This window comes from Phascolarctos cinereus, unplaced genomic scaffold (assembly GCF_003287225.1).
Source record: "Phascolarctos cinereus isolate Bilbo 61053 unplaced genomic scaffold, phaCin_HiC Scaffold_726;HRSCAF=1367, whole genome shotgun sequence".
NCBI lineage: Eukaryota > Metazoa > Chordata > Mammalia > Diprotodontia > Phascolarctidae > Phascolarctos > Phascolarctos cinereus.
In genome coordinates, this window is record NW_027556098.1 from 280,173 (window position 1) to 298,786 (window position 18,614).

Consider the following 18,614-nt stretch of genomic DNA (forward strand, 5'->3'; position numbering starts at 1 on the left):
AACATGGTAAATATGGAAATATGTTTTGCATGACTTCATATATATAATGAGTATCATATTTCTTGCCTTCTCAGTGGGTAGGGAAGGGGCAGGAGGAAGTAAGAGAATTCAAAACTGAAAATAAAAGTTTAAAAAATGAGTAAGTTGAAAAAGGAAATTAAAGAAGGCAAAGTTCTCCTGGGAAAGCAGATACACAAAAAAGTTTTGAAAGCCATGAAGGGCCATGTGATTGTACATTAATATAATTATGAATTATGCATTATTAAAAGAAACAATATTTTAAAAAACAAAACTTTCCTTGGCCACCAATGAGAAACTTCGTTAAATAAACCAGAAAACTCTCTGATTGTGAATCATGCTAAATGAAAAACTACCCAATGAGGGAAACCAAAATTTCAATACCACAGAACATGGCTTATAGGACCTATTGTGTGACACTCATGGCTAGTGGCTACACAGCTTCCTGCCATCATCTCATTCATTTTACATGTGGCCAGTATGACACTTACTGTTGGAATAAATGAACACAAATAAGACACAATCCCAGCCTTCAAAGACTTTAAAATTTATCTGGGGAGGTAAACAGTAGATAATTAATTTCTGAATTATATAGGCAGAGTGCTGTAATTAAGGGCTCATTTGTGGGTTGGCTGTATCTAGGAACACTATAGAGTACTGCTAATAGTTCATCCCAAGGTGTTATAATTGTCTGTTGTGTTTAGAAAGCTCTAAGTACAAGAACTAAATATTTTCTTGTAGAAAGGACACCAAAACAAGATATTCCTGTAGGGTTCAACAATAGCAGTGGCTATGAACTCCAATATGATGAGTGCCATTAGTCTCATTAGTTAGAAATTACCTTTTGCTGGATGACAGAGGCATCCTGGAGCAATGGGCTTTAAATCAGAGGATGTGGATTCAAATCCTAGCTCTGTTGTTTACTATTTGTGTTACCTTGGAAAAGTCATTTCCCTTTCTTTGGCCCTCAATTTCTTCATCTTTAAAATAGGAGGGCTGAACTTAATGATCTATAAGTTTTTTTCCAGGTGTAAGTAAATGATTACATTTCTACAAGATACAACCAGAGTAGTTTTACCAATAGGTCCCTAGGTGGCACAGTCAATCAGCATGAGCCTGGAATCAGGAAGAACTGAATTCAAATATGGCCTCAGATATTTATAATGACCCTGGGCAAGTCACTTAACCTCTGTCTGCCTCCGTTTCCTTGACTGCAAAAGGAGATAACCATTTTACCAGGGTTGTTGTGAGGATTAAATAAGATAGTAAAGAGCTTAGCACAGTGCCTGGCACATTGCTGTTGAATCATTTCAGTAGTGTCTGACACTTCATGACCCCACTGGGATTTTCTTGGCAAAAATACTGTTTCCTTCTCTAGCTCATTTAACAGATGAGGAATTGAGGCCAACAGTGACCTGCCCAGGTCACACAACTAAGAAATGTCCGAGGCCACAGAGATAAATCTTCCTGACTCCAGGCTCAGCACTCTATCCACTATACTACCTAGCTGCCCACCCCCTCCCTGCCATATTGTAAGTGTTAAATAAAAGCTTATTTCCTTCCTCCTTCAGGAGATTATTCAGTATTTCTTTGAAGCAAAGGAAGGGAGTACTAACAATTTCTTGGTAGACCAGATACCTTCACAACTTGTTATTCTGCTATTTGGTGAGATCCTGATGACTTGCTTTGTGGAGCTATAAGATTCAACTACAATGGTTATCTACCACTCTTGGGGTGTGCTCATGCCCTTTTTGCATTTGAAGGAGAACTTCCCACTAGGTATGATTCTTCTAGAGGTATAAAATGACATCATGGCAGAAGATGGCTATAATTCTGTCCTTGCAGGAGTTTTCCATTTGGAAACAATTATGGCTTTGAGCTACTTCAGTGATCTCATTCACTATAATCTCTAAATTTATTATCTTTCTAAGTCAATACAAGGTCTTTCTCTGCTGTAGGAACTTTCTAGAGATACAACCCCACTTTTCTCTCAAGTCTCTGTTTCCTGATCCTCTTTAAACCAGCCCAGCCACAGTTCACAGAACTGTGAACCTTGAAGACATGAGACATAAAGAGTCGCCCATACTTCCAAAAGAACAGTATGTGAACTGCCCAACTTTGTCACTAGAGTTTATAGGCTACTGAAGGAGAAAGGATATATTCACAGTTAAGAATAGAAGAGGGTAGAATGAGATGGGGCAAATGAATGCTTCAGGCAAAGAGTTCTGAGAGAATGAAGAAAGAAGAGATTAATTTCACCTCGAGGGATCAAAGGAGACTTTATGAATGAGGTGGTGCCTAAGCTGGGCGTTGATAGAAGAGAGTGATTTCAACAGGCAAGATAAGGAGGGAGGGAGAGGCAGGCTTGTGAGAACCAGCAGAACAAGATCAGGGAACCTCTAGTAGGCTGATTTGGTCAGGATGTAGTGTGAAGACTGCTGTGTGAAATAAGCTAGGACTAGATTGTGGAGGGTCTTAAATATTGGGCAAAGAAATTCATGTTTTACCATAGAGACACTAGAAAACCATTAAATATTTTTGAGCAGGAGAATGAAATGATTAGATTATTGTATCAGCTCTGGGAAAGATGGCTGGAGTGTAGATATTCTCCCAAAGAAAGAACACCAGTTCTATGAGAGGAGATGAGTTAGTGATATCTTTGTGAGTAGGGAGAAGGGGACGGATGCATGCAATATCACGGATGTGGAATGAACAGACTAGGCAAGTGATTAGATGTCAGTTGTTGGGAGAGAAGAGAGAGGTGAAAGAGTTTAATGACTTAGAAGTTGACTGGGAAGATGGCGGTACATACTGAGGTAGGGTGAACATAAACACAATGAAAAATATTAACATTTAATAACTCTCCTGTCTCTACAATTTTCCTGTTTCTACAAATGTTTGTGAAAATAACATGCCAATTGAGGACATCCATGCATAGTGCAGATTTGAGAAGGCAATAAACAGATTTTGCAAACAATCCTTCAATAGACCACCTCTTCACAAACAGTTGACTGAAAGGCATTATTATTATTATTATTATTATTATTATTATTATTATTTACTACAAAAAAACCCATTTCATTCTATAGAGCAAAGTACTTCCTCCATCAAGAGGTTGTCTGCCACACCTATTTTAAAATCATGAAATATTCCTGTAAAAAGGCTATAACAGATATCATTTCATGATCCTCAAGTACAGCATATATGCTTGCCAAAGGTGTTTGCCACTGTCCAAAACATAATCCAAATAGAAGAGGAATTCTCTATAGAAGATAATGACTTCAAGATGTTACTATTTGCAAATGATATTGTTCTGACTGTATCAAGCCCTGGCACATTGCTGAGCTTCCACAGTCACACAGTCCAGTGCCAGGCTTGGAGTCAGGAAGACTTATCTTCCTGAGTTCAAATCTGGCTTCAGACACTTAATAGCTCTGTGACCCTGGGCAAACCCTGCCTCAATTTCCTCATCTTTAAAATGAGCTGGAGAAAAAAATGGCAAACCAGTCCAGTATCTTTGCCAAGGAAATCCTAAATGGGGTCACGAAGAGTCAGACACAATTGGAAAGGACTAAACAGCTAGGCCCCTTCTGGGCCTAACTTTCTGTGCTTTCACAATTTAGCTTCAATTAATAGATTATAATAAATTCATTGAATTTGTGTGTAAACTTTGGCCTGCACTGGTTCCTAGGCAACTTTGAAAGGCCATTCATTACAAGAGTCTGGTTCATTTAGTTTGACCTGATTTATATTTGCTATATGACTCATTGATTAGCTATTCAACCTTATTCTGTTAATGGGTCCTGTTGGATTATTGGAAGGTAGATAAATGTTATCTTTTGTGAGACACATAGAATAAATAAAGCCATAATAGTCATTTATGTTCAGAATCACAGGCAAACCAACAATACTCTTACTTTGAAAATTGATATAAATAGGTTCTTCCTAGAACTGTATATTAGCCAGTACATGCCAAGCTAATAACTAACATTCATTTTATCAAGCAATGCATAAGTATTTATTAAGCTCTTACTAAGTGCTAGGTGAGAGGCAGCTAGAAGGGTGTCTGAGGATCCAGCCTCAATGTCAGGAAGACCTCAGTTCAAGGTCTACTTCTGAGATCAGGTGGTTGTGTGAGCCTGGGCAAATCACAGAATTTCTCAGTGCCTCCAGGCATCTTTCTAAGACAGATGCTGATATACATTGGTAGAAGGAGTTTCCTCTTTGAGAGTTCCAAAAACCAATGAAATCATATGTCCTGTCAAAAAAAACCCCAGCTGTTCTAAGTACTAGAGATTCAAAGACAAAAATGAAATACTGTCATGTCCTCCAAGAATTTATTCTGTGGGACATGGGAGGAGAGATACAATGTATGCTTATACATTGTGCTTTCCATTTACATACATTATTTCACTGCAGCAGTCCCGTAACACTCCAGGCATGATTCTCTCCATTATAAGGAAACTGACCCTCAGGGAAGTTCAGTGATTTGCATAGGCTCACACAGCCAATGTCCCAGTGCACAGTTACCCCCATTTGGGGTTTTGTAGGCAAAGATACTGGAATGGTTTGCCATTTCCTTTCCTTCTTCAGCTCATTTTACAAAGGAGGAAACCGAAGCAAACAGGGTTAAGTGACTTGCCTAGGATCACAGCTAATAAGTGTCTGAGGCCAGAATTGAATATGGGAAGATGAATTTTCCTGATTCCAAGCCCAGTGCTCTAAACCAGGGCTTCTTAAACTTTTTCCACTTGAGACCCCTTCAGCGCTTCTTAAATTGTGGGTCGTGACCCCATATGGCAAACACTGTGCCACCTAGCTGACACACCTAGTGTGTCAGAGGCTGGATTTAAATCTGGGCCTTTCTATCTCTAGGAACTAGCCCTTTAGCCACTGAGGTACAGTGCTTCCAGCAAAGTCATGGGCAGGTCTGGTGTGAGCCTGGGAAGACTTTTGCACGTTGTCACCTAACTTTAAAATGTTTCCTTCTTCCTTATATGCTGGCTGGGTTGTAAAGATTTGGCAGGAAAAGCAGCCTTTTTTTTTTTTTTTAAAGAAAGAGCTTCCCCCCCCCCCCCACCCCAGCCTTATTGGAAGCTTAAAGAAAAAAAAAACTGGGATTAGTAAAAGTGTTTGGTTTGTACTTAGGTGGGGTAAAAATGGTGATTTGTACAAACTGCTCCCACAGATAAGGAGAACCTGTGAAATCATTTTGGAATGTCGGGGTGATACAGTTAATTAGGTAGTAGCAACGGAAAAGGAATGAGATATGTATAGAAAAAAAATTGCTGGTTCCTGCATGTGCAGACTTGCGTGAGCGGTAGGGGTTGGAGATCATGAATAAAATCAATATTTCTCCAATTTGAAGTCATGATGTCTGTGGAGGTCTTGTACTTCATGCTGTTAATGACCAGATGCTTCTTTCTAACTCCACCAAAACCAAAACATTTTTCCTTCCTTCCATCCATCCTTTCTTCCTCCCTCCGTTCTTTCTTCCTTCTTTCGTCCTTCCCTTCTCTTTTTTTCTTCTTTCCTTCCTTCCTTCCCTCCTTCCTCTTCTCTCCCTCTTTTTCTCTTTTCTTTCTTTCTTTTTTGATCTTTCATATTTCTTTCTCCCTTTCCTCCTTCCTTTTTCATCTCCATTGCCCTTGACTTCAAAATCCTTTTCATAGCCATTAGCATTTCCTCATGGGAGAAGTGGTTGGAAACAAAGAAAGATGTTACAATTGTTCTCCATTTCTTAATAGCACATAAATCTTGCCACTTCTTCATCCCCATGGTAAGGATTGAAAACCACTGGACTGGCTGGTTAGTTCAGATTCCAATTATCCCTATGAAACTTTGACTTTTTTCCCTAAGACCTATGAGTTACAACCATTTCAATTACTATTCCTTTGTTTTTGGCATAAGCTTTGGAGGTCAAAGGCCTATTCCCGGAAGCACTTTTAAATGACTCTATTCAGGCCTCGACCCAAAGCTTCAAAGTGACTCATACCTTCTGGGGTGAGTTTATATCCCCACAAAGGACTGGATAAAGATTAAGAGAGACCTGAGGAATGCAAAGTTATTCAGATGATTTATTTTTATTAATGATTAATTGGCTGTTCCTCAGATTAAAAGTACTTTGATGTACTGATAAAGCCCATCACCTAGACTCCTAAAATGAGGAAATAAAAGGAAATAGATTGATGATGCTCAAAATTAAAATAATCAGATCATTTTAGAGTCAGAAAGGATAATTTTTTCATGGTGTTTAGGATAATTAGGTTATTTTTCATTACACTGGAGTTCTAATTTGACATCTATACTTTTATCTGTTTTTCTCTGTCTAGGAATTTACCCCATAGGATGTTGTTTCCATACAAGTTATTAATAGACATGTAGTGTCCAGAATAGGACGGTAATAAACTTATTTTACTCTGCCCTGGTCAGGCCACAGGTGAAGTATTGTATTCAGTATGGGCACCAGACTTTAGAACCAACATTGACAAAATGGAGCAAATCCAAAGAAAGAGAGATGTGATTGGAGGGCTGGACAATATGACCAAGGAGTTGAAGAAACTGCACATATTTAGTCTGGAAAATCGAAAATTTAGGACAGACATGAGGACTGTCAGGTTTTTAAAGAGATAGGGCAGCTAGGTGCTGCAGTGCATAGAGTGCTGGGCCTGGAGTCAGGAAAACTTATCTTCCTGAGTTCAAATCTGGCCTCAAACACTTACTAGTTGTGTGATCCTCAAGTCACTGTTTTCCTCAGTTTCCTCATTTGCAAAATGAGCTAAAGATGGAAATGGCAAACCACTCCAGCATCTTTGCCAAGAAAACCCCAAAATGGGGTCACGAAGAGTCAGACAACACTGAAACAACTCAGCAACAATAACCTATGGAAAAAGAATTAAATTTCTGCTAGTCCTGGCAAGAAGCAATGTTGTGCAGTGGATAGAGAGCCATCCTTGAAGTCAGGAAGACCTGAATCCACATCTAACCTCTGACCCATACTGGCTCTGTGACGTTGGTCAAGTTATTAACCTTTCAGTGCTCTAGATTACTAAGACTATAAGGTGCTGCCCTACATTGGCAGAGGGATTCTCCTTACCCTGGAGTTCCCAATACCAATGAAATCATAGCTTCAATCTAATCCTTATCCCTTTGATTTGAGAATACAAAATTAGTAACAATGGGTAAAAGCTAAAGGTAGGAAAATTTTTGGCTCTGCTGAAATAAACATTTTCAAATAATCAAAGCTGTCCAAAAGTGGAATAATAAGAGTTAACTCTTGCATAGTGCTCACTCTGTGCCTGACACTGTGCTGTCTTAGTTCATCTTCACAACAACCCTGGGAGGTGGGTAGTGTTGTTATCCCCATTTTTCAGTTGAGGAAACTGAGGCAAACAAGGAGTAAGTGACTTGCCCAGGGTCACATAGCTAATAAGTGTCTAAGATTAGATTTGAACTTAGGGTCTTCCTGACTCCAGGTCTAGCACTCTACCCACTGTGCCACCTAAATTGGGTAGTAATGAGTTCATCACTAGTAGTCTTCAAGTAGAGGCTGGATGGCTACTTGTTAGCGAGCTTATGAAGAAGGATTAATACTTCTGGTAAGAGTTGGACTTAAATGACTTCCAAGGCCTCTTCCAACTCTCAGTCTATGGGGTTTTTTTAACACACATTTGAATATACAGTAAAATTTCCACATACCTGAGATAATTGAGGTTAGACCAATTTGAATTAGTTGAAAATCTCAGTTAAATGATACTTTAAATTTAATGCTATTTCAATTTTTTTCCCCAAAACTTAGCCTGTCTAAGTAGGCTAAGTGAAAGCTAATGAATAAATAAGAATGATTGTGAAAATTGGATTGTCTTCATTTTCATGTTTGGCTTTTAAAGCCCTTCACATTCTGGCCTTAGCTTACCCTTTCGGCTCTATTACACATTACTCACCCAGGCTCATATAGCTCGTAAGTGTCGGAGGCTAGATTTGAACTCCAGTTTTCTTGACTGCAGGGCCTGTGCTCTATCCATTCTGCCACCTAGCTGCCTTTTCATCTCTTTCTTACGTCAAAGACAATAAACAATAAATCAAAGCCTGATCTGTAGTGATTTTCCAAGGTGTAAATGCTCACACTAAAAATTTAACAATCTGCTCTTCAGAGCCTATTTGAGCTGGCTCGAGCGCATCCCAGGCACGTAGCTATACTTAGGAGAATCACTTTGGCAACTGTGTGGAAGACAGATTAAAGTGTGGAGAGAGATGAGTCAGGGAGACCAATTAGAAGGCTATAGTCCTTACCTGAAAAATGAAGGGGATGGCCCAGGTGGACTCTGAGGTCTTTTTCAGCTCTAACTCTTTCAGGAGGACATGATCCTCTAACGTTGATACAGCAATGATTCATTATTACTGACATACAAAGCCCTTTACAAATATTTCTCAGACCAGACAGCTCTCCCCTAATAGTACATTTCAACAAATTGAGCCGGCACTCCCAATTCTTTCCCAATAGCTTTTTGAGGATTAAGTCTTTTACATCAGTCTGAAAACCCTTAATTTACATTTATGGGTAACTTCCTGAGAATTCTAGCAAGAACTCCCCGGTTCAATAGGTTTCAATAGGAAGAACTAGCAATGCAAAGCCCCTAGTCAGGTTAAGGCTGGGAGCATCTCTGTGGTTTTTCTCCTCTGCCTGTATTGGGGGAAGGAGGGGAGAGGAGGGGAAAGAATAGAGGGGAGGGGAAACATTCCTTTCTAAAGTACAAGTTCCCAAAACCTAGGTGTGTCCTTCTACCCAGTACTTCACACCCCATCCCACTGCATTACTCTTCTACCCACTCCAGTCAAGAAAATTGAGAAAATTACTCAGAATGGCTTCAAGGAAGCTTTGGCTAACAGATATTGCTCCCACATTAGACCACCAAGGCCCTTTGTGGGTAAATTTGGAAAGGATCTATTGGAAGTATCCACAACCTGTGTCCCTTGCCTAACTTCTGTAGAGACACTACAACAAGGTGGGGGTTGCTATAGCAATCCAGAGTACACACTGAGGGAGGGAGGGGACAACTACAATACTCCAGAATTGGGAAACAAACTGAAATATCCTTCCTCCCAAACGTCTCTGACCTGTGTTTTAGGATCCAAATTGTGACCAGTGAAGAAGTCACTTTAGCTTGGAACACTCTAGTCAATCAACAATCATTTATCAAGTATTTACTACATGTAAAACATTGTGCTAAGCATTGGAGGTACTGTTGTTGTACAGTCATTTTTCAGTTGTGTCTGACTTTTTATGACCATTTTCTTCTCCAGCTCATTTTACAAAAAATGAATCCGAAGCAAACAGAGTTAAATGACTTGCCCAGGGTCACACAGCTAATAAATTCCTGAGGCTAGATTTGAACTCAAGTCTTCCTGACTCCAGACCCAGTCCTCTATCCACTACACTCACAATTTAATAAGGAAGACAACATGAAAACAACCTTGAACAAACAAGATACATACAGGATAAATTGGAAATAATCTCAAAGGGAAGACACAGGGAATCTAGAAGGGCTTCTTGCAGAACATAGAATTTTAGATAAAACTTGAAGGAAACCAGGGAAGTCATGAGGGAGAGACAAGGAAGAAAATGCCCAGCCATGGTTGACAGCCAGTGAAAAGGCACAGAATGATAAATGGACAGAAATGCACAGAATGAAGAGTCTTGCTCAAGAAACAGAAAGGAGGCCAGTGTTACTGCATCAACTGAAAAGGCAGGAGGGGGCCAAGTTATAAAGGGCCTTAAAAGTCAAAAAAGAGGATTTTATCTTTGATTCTAGAGGTAAGAGTGAGACACTAGCTTTCATTGAATAAAGGAGTGACATAGTCATACTTGTGCTTTACGAAGATCACTTTGATGGTTAAATAGAAGACGTGTGAGAGGGAGACACTTGAGGTGGGGAGACCAACCAGAAGGCTACTGCAATAGCTTAGGCATAATACAACAGTGTCGGAAATAACCTGTAATAGGGCAGCTAGGTGGCACAGTGGATAGAGCACCAGCCCTGAAGTCAGGAGGACCTGAGTTCAAATCTGACCTCAGATCAAACACTTGACACTTACTAGCTGTGTGACCCTGGACAAGTCACTTAACTCCAATTGCCTTTAAAAAAAAAAAAGAAAAGGAAATAACTTCTAGTGCCCAAATAGATACGGTAAGTTAGACAGACTCAGGATGAGTGAAGCAGTTGAAACCTTTAATACGTTCCTGCAGAAAGCGGGTGTGGAACTCAAGACAAACACACACATACTACAAAAGTGAGAACAAGCCTTATATCCCTATTCCAGTCCATAAGTTCCTCCTAGCTGACTTTCATTGGTAGAAGTCAGCATAGTTCACAGACTTCCCAAATGCCCACCACATATTCCCCTTGGTATGTTCTCCCCCTTCTTCATACATTGCATGCTCAGGAAAAGGCATCTTAACCCTGCCCAAAGGTGAAGCTAGTATTCATAAGCCCATGAAGCATGATCACTCTAAGTAAAGTTTAACCTTTGTCCTCCTCTCAGCCTCCCCAACCACACAACCAGTTTAACCTGATTTTAGCTGGTTTTTGAAGCTCCTCACCCAGAGCTACTTTCCTCTCAATTTCCTTATATGGAAATATAACCATTTCCTACTTCTCACAACGGGATGGTGGCAATGTCAGAGGAGAGAGAGGGATATACGAGACATGCTGTCGGTAAAGGTAGAACTGGCAGAACTTAGCAACAGAGCTAAGTGGCTCAGTGGACAGAGCAGTGGGCCTGGAGTCAGGAAGACTTGAGTTCAAATGTGACTTCAGGCATTTACTAGCTGGGCCAGTCACTTAACCTCTGTTTGCCTAGGAGGCAACTAGGTGGCCCAGTGGTTAGAATACTGGGTCTAGAGTCAGAAAAATCTGACTTCAAATCTAGCCTAAGACACTTATTAAGTGGTTCACCTTGCTCAAGTCATTTAATTTCTATTTGCTTTATTCCACTGGAGAAGAAAATGGCAAACCATTCTAGTATCTTTGCCAAGAAAATCTCATGGGCAGCATTGGTACGCGATGGTCCATGGGGCCACAAAAAGTTGGAAACAACTGAACAACAACAACAGCAACAGATTGGGTGTGAGGGAGTGATAAAGAATGAGGAGTTGAGGATGACACCTAGGTCATGAACTTGGGTGACTGGGAAAATGGGGATGTCATTGACAGTAATCAGGAAATTAGGAAAAGGAAAAAGATAATTAATTCAGTTTCGGATATGTTGAGTTTAAAATGACCGTGGGATATCCAGAGTGAGATGCCCATTAGTGGAATGCAAGGCTGGAGCTCAGGAGAGAACTTAGGGCTGGATAAATAGATCTGATTCTGTCAGCATAGAAATAATCATTGAATAGAGGGAAAAGAGAAGAGGACCCAGGACAGAGCCTTGGAAGATGCATCCGGTAAGGGAGACCAAAGACTGGCCAGATAGGTTGGAGGAGAAGCACAAGAAAGCAATGCTACAGAAACCTAGTGAGAGTATCTAGGAAAAGTGAGTGATCAACAGGAGGAAAAGACTCTGTGAGTATTTCCATGAACAATGGTTATTTACAAAAGCTAAGCTTCTCCCATATGATCCTTCTCTAGTCCCACATTGCCAACAGCAGGCTGCAGGCTGACTAGAGCTGTATGCTTAGCCTCCGCTTTCTATTTTCCCAATTGATATTCTCTCTAGATCCAGCTGCAATCTGTGGACTGGATTCTACCATGCCCCAAGCCAGTTACTTCTCCCAGTCACCCCTTTTTATCTTTCTTTTATGTACTGAGTTCCCCTATTGGATTGTAAGCTCCCTGAGGGCAGGAGCTGCCCCAGCACCTAGCACAGTGCTTGCACATAATAGGCACTTAATAAATGTGTATTGACTGACTAAAAGATCTAATTACCAGAGAAGTCAGCAGAAGTCATCACAACCTCACTATCTTTCATTTCTTCTCGACTTCCCAATCCACGTACAGCTTCAGAGGCCACTGAGGTCAATGTAAATACTAGGTTGTCATCCAGGGAGCAGGGCAGCATATCTCAATTAAGGGACATACCACACCATACCACCATTTTGAAGGTCACCATCTGGTTAGAAGGGATAGCAACTCCTCCCCATTTTCCTTTCTTCCAAACATTGCTCCAACCTAGAAAGGATTGCTTCTAAGCACAAGAGAGGAAGTGTGGTATAGTAAATAGAGAAGCGGACCTGGAAACAGGAAGAACTGGGTGTGAATCCCTCTTTAGACAAGCTGCGTGACTCTGGTCAAGTCACTTAACTTCTCTTAGCCTCAGTTTCCTCATCTATAAAATGATAATAATAATAATACCTATTTTTCAGGGTTGCTCTGCAACTCAAATGAGATAATATACATAAAGCTCTTTGCAAACCTTTAAGTACTATGTAAATGCTAATATAAAAGTGCTGTTATTATTATTGCTCCCAGTTGAACAGCAAAACAAAGGAGAAAGAGAAATAGGAAGAAAAAGGTCTGATCATCTGCTGACATCTGAGGTGTCCCCCAAAACACTTGCCTTGATTTCAAGAAGGAGTTAATCCTTAAATGGGGTACCAGATCCCCTAAGTGCTACATTCCTTAAATCCTCTCATTCCTAAAGACACAGACAGTAAAGAAATACAGTATTACATAAGAGCTATGGGAGGGGGTGCCCATCAATTGGGGAATAGCTAAACAAATTGTGGTTTATGAATATAAAGGAATACTATCTTGCCCTAATAGATATGAAAGGTGTTCATGGCAATAGGCCAAAGCTAGGGAGGTCAATGAGGAGAAGCTCATAGTGATATGAAAATAGCTAAGCTACTACTGCCAGTCCCACTTACCAAAATGCAGAGACATTTTAAAAAACAGTTTTCATTATATACGCCCAGCACTGGCTCAGAGTTCCAAATTACCTCTGGGCAATAGACAAAGTTTCTCCTAAGGTTTATATAGTTTCCAGTTACAGAAGGAGAAGGAGGAGGAGGAGAAGATATAATTAGAATTTACATTTCAAAAATAAGCTTGTAAAATTTACAGCAGGCAAATGGAGAATAAGACGGTTTACATGTCAAAGATAGCAGAAGGGGAAAAAATTGCATCTGGTAAATTGATATAAGAGTTAGTCTAACAAGTGATTATCTTAAAAAGGAGCCAGAGTTCTTTTTTCTATAACCCATTAAATTCTCTTGTTCATTATTGAAAGTCTTCACTAAATTTCTTAATATAAGGAAAGCATCAGTCAGCTAAATAATTTTCTTCACACACAAAATGGCCATGCTGGACCCAAATAGAAAAGGAATTTTAACACTCTTATGATGGTAGAAATAACTCTGAAAGGTGCTGCTGTCAGCATGTTTTTGTTTTTTCACGCACTGCCTTTACCTGAGGAAGGATTGTTTTGGAGAAATGATGTATTAACCATACTTCTGTTTTGTTTGATTGCCTTATCATAACTGTGGGCCCAGAAATGTATTACCTTAGGTGATGTGATTTTAGGGGAATAGTAGGAACATGCCTCACTAAACCTTTCTCCACCACCCTGCCTGACATCTGAAATTCCACTATAAGAATTTCATCTCTTTTGCTGAACATTTTGATTCTTGTTTTTTATTTTATTTTCAATTTGTAGAATAAAATAAGCATTTCTGTAACATAGTACAATGAAAAAAGATGACTTCATGAAACTGCAAATCTAACTATTTACAACTTGTTTCTTTCAAATATACAACAAAATTATCAGGTAAATTTCTTTTTTTTCCTCCTTTCCAATCCCCCCCCCAACCCTAGAGATGGTTACTATTGGACACAAATAGGTATATAAATGTAAAATTATTCCATACATACTTCTATTTTGCAGATAGCATCTTTTCTTCTTATGTCCTTTAGAGTGAATTTGAGTATAAGGAAAACTATTAACATAATTGATTACATCAATAGTAAAAGTTTTTTAAAATCATATGATTATATCAATAGATGCAAAAAAAGATTTTGATAAAGTTCCTATTAAAAACACTTGAAAATATTGGTATAAGTGGATTTATCCTTAAATTTATCCTTAATTTTTTTTTAAAGCATTTATCTAAAACCACTTTGGTCCTTGTTAAAATGTACATTTTACCTGGGAGAGTGGTAGTACTATTATCACTTAGATTTCAGTAAGAATCTGAAAGCAGGTTTTGATCAAAGGACACCTGGGAGGACAGAAATATGTGATTCCTGGATGTCCCTCTAGGGCAGTGGTATCACACTCCAATAGAACAGAGACCACTAATCCATACGTAAGGATCCCTGCTGGCAGCACTTTGACTTAGCTTTAAAATGTAATATTATCTATGTTTTGTCGTATTTTTATTTTTATTGTTAAATATCTCCCAGTTACATTTTAATCTGGTTTGGGTGCACATAGGAGTGTTGTAGGCCACATATGTTTGACACCTCTGCTGTAGGGAGACAGATTAATTAACAAAGAGGTGGAGAGACAGGAAGGGCTGAAGTTTAATTTCATATCTACTTGATATTCTTTTCGGGGCCAAAACTCTCAGGGTCTTTCCGTTGCCTGTGCTGTTGTCTTATGCACACACTTTGGAGAGTTTTGCTGGAAGTTCACTGAGCTAACAGATGAAGTTTTCTTCAATTACATCACTATTGTTTAATAAATACTAAGCTATTATGTAATCATATTGATTGAGCACCAGCAGTATGATATAAGATGATCATAACAGAAACCAGCAGCACAAGGCCTTGCCAAATTAAAAATGTTTTTATTTACTTTCTTGGTTATGTAGCAAAACCCTCTGCAAATATCATTCTGTTTTGCTATCATTCCAGAAGAGCCAATACAATTACATTTACACGAAATTAACTGTTTTGTTTGGGGTGTACTTATCATAGTACTTAGGCGTGGTAGCTTGTTTTTTAATCACTTCTCTGTGGAGTAATGATGAAATCCAGAAAAACACTACCACCACATTGCAGTTTTGAATTGGGTCAAAAATATTTACACGTGGGAAACAATAGTACATTTCAAATTCACCCTTAGAATTCGTCTCTTTACTTTTCCTGACAACCTATAACAGGCAAGAAGCTTAATAGTCATGTCCCCCGTTTGCATAGCTATGGTACCAGACAGTTGCTACTTCAGTGATGTGACTTAGGGGAGCACATGTGTATCACAAAATTTATAGTGTCGAGGCCACTCCACATTTTATGTCTTTGTTTATGTGATGCCAAACAGCAGGGAGGAAGCTGTTCGGTTCCAGATATTGGGTGTACCTTATTTCACGCATCCAGCTGTTTAAAAACATCTGGAGTTTTTTTTTAATTAAAAAGTGAGAGAAATGGATTCAGATTTAGGAGACCTGTCTTTGAATTTTACCTTTGTCATTTCAGTTGTCAGAGCCTGTTTCCTCGGAGGTAAAATGAGACAATAACAGTTGCACTTACCTGCCTCACAGAGTTGTTGAGAGGAAAGCACTTAGCAAACCTTAAACTACTATTAAAATTGCTGCTAATAACTAGTCACCCATTGTTCTGGACACACAGGTCAAGTCCATATAGGTTATTAACCAAGCTATGTACAATAATGGGACAGCTAGGTGGCACAATGGATAGAGTGCCCGGCCTGGAGTCAGGAAGACTGGAGTGGTTAGCCATTTTTTTAATGTATGTACACATATATAGTGAGGGACAGCCTAATAATTTTGATATATGCTAATAGAATATCGCATACATATGCATTTGTGTATATGCTAATATATACAAATATAATTCACATGTATATCTGTATGAGCACCTACACACATTACTAATACATACATATACATATATACATGCATACACACACACACATATGCCTTCATCTGTTAAAAGAACTTTCTTTGGACCTTCACTCTGATTAAAGAGGCAAACTCAGCAAGTTAAAAGTATATTATTCAATATGGCAAAGGCAGAAACAGAGTTGGATTTGAGCTGGGTCCTGCTTTTATAGACAAGAGTAAATGGCTTCCTTATAAAGGCAAAGGTATTTTGATTGGATCAGGAATCATAAGGAGGTGGGATTAGTGCTGCTTCAGCTCTTCCCTGAGTATTTTGATTGGTTCACATTTCAAAAGAGGAGATGGGGTTAGTGAGCATGTGCCATGAACTACCTGCCAGGCACTCAAGGTTAATATGAGGTTTTAAGATAGAATCCCCCTGAGGGGTGGGGAATCTGTGGCCTCAAGGCCACATGTGGCCTTCTAGGTCCTCGGGTGTGGCCTTTTGACTGAGTCCAAGTTTTACAGAACGAATGCTTTTATTAAGGGGATTTGTTCAATGAAGTTTGGATTCACTCAAAGGACTGCACTTGAGGACCTAGAGGGCCACATGTGGCCTCGAGGCTGCAGGTTCCACCCCTGCTCCAAACTGACTCAACACAATAGTTAATTTCCCACATATCTATAGCTAGGAAAGAAGGGAATTGCATTTCATTCATCACCCCATTTGGGGTCCAGTATCTTTGCCAAGATACTGGACTGGTTTGCCACATCCTTCTTCATTTTGCAGATGAGGAACTGAGGAGGTTAAGTCACTTGCCCACAGTTACACAGTTAGTCAGTGTTTGAGGCCAGATTTGAGCTCATGAAGATGAGTCTTCCTGATTCCAAACCCAGCACTTTATCTGCTGTGCCACCTAACTGCAGTTTAGCTATATCTATATACATACATATCTATGTTTATAAACATACATATGTGTATATATACAGTGTATATAGAGAGATTGTATTATATATATGGCATGTGTGTGTGTGTGTGTGTGTGTGTGTGTGTGTGTGTGTGTGTGGAAAGAGAGTTGAGAGAGAGAGAGAGAGAGAGAGAGAGAGAGAGAGAGAGAGAGAATGTAGATAGATGATAGATGGATAGACAGATCTGTGTCCTTCATCTGTAAAGTGAAAGAGTTGCACTATGGTCTATGAGGTCCGTTCTAAGTTTAAATCTATAATCAGCCAGTGGGGAGTGGATGTTCTGACCCTCTATGCAAGAAGGGATGCCTATGCTCTGGTTCCTCTCAGCGCTTTTTACCTCTCACCCTGACCTGAAATACAAGGCAAAATACAAGCACAAGGAGTTTTACATCCTGTAATAAACATAACACATTTAAAACAGTTCTACATAAAAAGCCTTTTAAATACACTTCCCTCACAACAACCTCTGAAGAAGCTAGTGAAATAATCACTATTGCCCATTTTACAGTAGAAGAAATGGAGATGCAAAGAACTTTAGTGACTTACTAAAAATATGCAGAGCTAATAAATCAATCACCATTCACCAAATCAACTCCATGGATACTTAGGCAAGTACTTTTTCTGCTATATCACATTATTTCTAAGAATCTAGTAAGCCCCTTTTTGTGTGAAAGCAAAAAACTGGAAATTAAGTGAATGCCCATTAATTAGAGAGTGGCTGAACAACCTGGCATATTCATGTAATGCAGGGGTTCTTAGACCCTTTGAGAACCTGAGGAAGCCTCCGCAAAATAGTATTTTACCATGTATAAAGTACATAGGATTACAAGGAAGCCAGTTATATTGAAATCGTTATTAAAATATTATTTTTAAAAAGCAAAATCACAGAGTTCAAGTTAAGACCCTCTAATGTAATAGAGTATTATTGTACCTTTGGAAGCATTGAATATGAATACTTCAAAGAACCCTGGGAGGACTTGTATGAACTAATGAGTATTGAAGTTGTTGTTGTTGTTGTTGTTGTTGTTGTTGTCGTTGTTGTTGTTGTGACTGCTGCTGCTGCTGCTGTTGTTCATCCTTTGCTTCTGAAGAGGACCAATGACATCACCAGAGATGTCATGACTTGTGTGTGAATTGGATTTAAATGAGGCAGAGTCGTGCAAAGTCATCAGGAGAAGCAGGACAACCAGGACAGACTAGGACATACACCATCACAATGACATGAAAATCCTCTGGTGTTTGTTGATATGTCTGCTGCCAATCATACTAATCAATGTGCAGAGACATTTTAATAATCGGTTTATGATATGTTCAGAGCATAGTCCCATGGTAAAAAAGGAAACCAATGGGTCACAAGTAGCTTTCGATAATCTCATATAGGACAAAGCAGCATGGATGGATACAAGTGGAATTTTTCCAGAAGGCAAGGGAAAAGGTAAAGATTTACTCATCAAAGAACTGATAGAAAAAGGCGAAGCTCTATATCTGATCAGAAAATGCTAAAGAATTTCTCTAGAATTTGTAAACTAACTAGGAAATGCTCATCTTCAATAATTAGAGTCAATAAAGCTAAGCCAGAAATTTTCATCATAATTATACAATAATGTAAATAATCCTAAAAATTCTAAAAAGAAGCTGAACTCTCAGTAATCATTATTATGGTAATAATAATAACAGCTAGTATTTACATAACATTGTAAGATTTGCAAAGTGCTTTACCTATGCTAACTCATGTGATCCTCACAACAACCCTGTGAGGTAGATGCTATTATTATCCCCATTTTACAGATGAGACAGCTGAGGAACAGAAAGGTTAAGCGGTTTTTCCAAGGTTACACAACTAGTA

General features: G+C 39.1%; 1 protein-coding gene across 7 annotated transcripts in view; it reads left to right on the plus strand.

Moving 5' to 3' along the window:
* ADGRG2 (adhesion G protein-coupled receptor G2) overlaps positions 1-18,614 on the plus strand; it is a 157,309-nt gene that overhangs the window by 62,417 nt on the left and 76,278 nt on the right. The gene's annotated exons all lie outside the window — the stretch shown is intronic.